The following is a 1,610-nucleotide window of genomic DNA, read 5'->3' as shown; positions in this document are numbered from 1 at the left end:
TCGTGAAGAGAAAAAATAAAGAAAAGAAAATCCTGTTGAAAAGGAGCTCAGGCTTTAACTTTTGTAGTGATTTCAAAACACTTATTGATGTAGTGTTCGAGTGAGTTCTTCAGCACAAGTGTGATCATTGACGCTACTTCCTGCGGATGTGCCGTTAGGCGAGGCATGTCGTTCGCGTTATCCCGCTTAATGAGTGGCTCGACCCTCACCGGAGCGCTGGTGTGGTTGGTTCGCGAGGAGGAGAGGTCGTTGTATTTCCCTTTTATTTTGTTATGATTTTTCTGTAACTTCCTATATTTTTCATTATATATATTTTTTTATAATCTATTTTTGTTTACTTTCATTGTGGTATGGTCTAGTGCAAAATTTATATATGTAGCTTTGGAATTATGCTGGCAGACTATTTGTACTTCTACCAGAACAGTGAACATGACTATGCAGTTTAAAGTTTTCCATGTGAAAATGTAGATTAATTCCATTTTTATGTTTAAAATTATATTTAGGAAAAAATCTGCCAATGCAAATTTTCTAGGAAACAAAGTGCGAATGTAAAACCATGTGTATAATTTTTTTCTTGAATTTTTGACACTGGACATCTGAGGCTGTTTAAACTCCCACTAATATTAGTATTTTTTATATACAGTATATGTGTGTTGGATAGGTAACAAGAAATTTAATTAAGGGTAAGCCCTTTGGTTATATATTTATGTATGTACACACATGTACATGTGTGGGTTATATATATATGTATGAAGAAAGTATTGTGTGTGTTTGTGTGTTCATGTGAGATAATTTACAAGAAAATATTTGTTTACACATACAAAAGTACACTAATATATATACTTGTGTGCACACATTACACTTGCACTCACGTGTACACACTCCCATGCAGATGTATACATACATGGGCACTTACATTCACACACACACACACACACACACACACACACACACACACACACACACACACACACACACACACACACACACACACACACACACACACACACACACACACACACACATACACACATACACACATACACACACACACACACACACACACACACACACACACAAACACACACATACACTTACACTTACACTTACACACATACACATACACATACACATACACTTACACACATACACATACACTTACACACATACATACATACATACATACATATTCATACATATATTTTCATACATATATATGTAAAAAATTTCATTCAGCTAAGATAAAGAAAATTTCTAGGAAGAACCCATAACAATTATAACCTTTCTGTTATTTGTTATCTTTTTATTTTATTTTATTTTATTTATTATTATTATTTTTTTTTCTTTTTTTAAGATGCCCAATATTGCCCCTTCCTCTCTCTGCCCCCTTTTTTTTTTTTTTTTTTTTTTTTTTCTATTCCTCTCATCGTTTTCAATTTTACTTTTTATTTTTGTTTTCATCCTAAGGTTCCACATTGAGTGATAACCACAGGATAAAAAGGTTGCTGCAATACGTGCTGCTGACGGCTACAGAGAAAGTTCACACACAAGTACAAATTACCTAAGCATTACATATATCGGGAATGTTTTTTTTCTTTTGTTGAAATTTT

At 33.4% G+C, this 1,610-nt stretch overlaps 1 protein-coding gene across 1 annotated transcript in view; it reads left to right on the top strand.

Annotated features, from left to right (window-relative positions):
* The window catches only part of LOC122248057 (protein phosphatase 1G), a 23,418-nt gene extending 22,365 nt beyond the window's left edge, over positions 1-1,053 (top strand). The window contains 1 exon segment of the mRNA XM_086553429.1: positions 1-1,053. This exon segment is cut by the window's left edge and continues 1,105 nt beyond it. The gene's annotated coding sequence lies outside the window, so the exon portion shown is untranslated.
* The last annotated feature ends 557 nt before the right edge of the window (positions 1,054-1,610 follow it).

The sequence above is a fragment of the Penaeus japonicus genome, unplaced genomic scaffold, assembly GCF_977035675.1.
Source record: "Penaeus japonicus unplaced genomic scaffold, GWHDUDI00000001_assembly GWHDUDI00000028, whole genome shotgun sequence".
Taxonomy (NCBI): Eukaryota; Metazoa; Arthropoda; class Malacostraca; order Decapoda; family Penaeidae; genus Penaeus; species Penaeus japonicus.
This window is presented reverse-complemented; position numbering and strand designations above follow the sequence as displayed.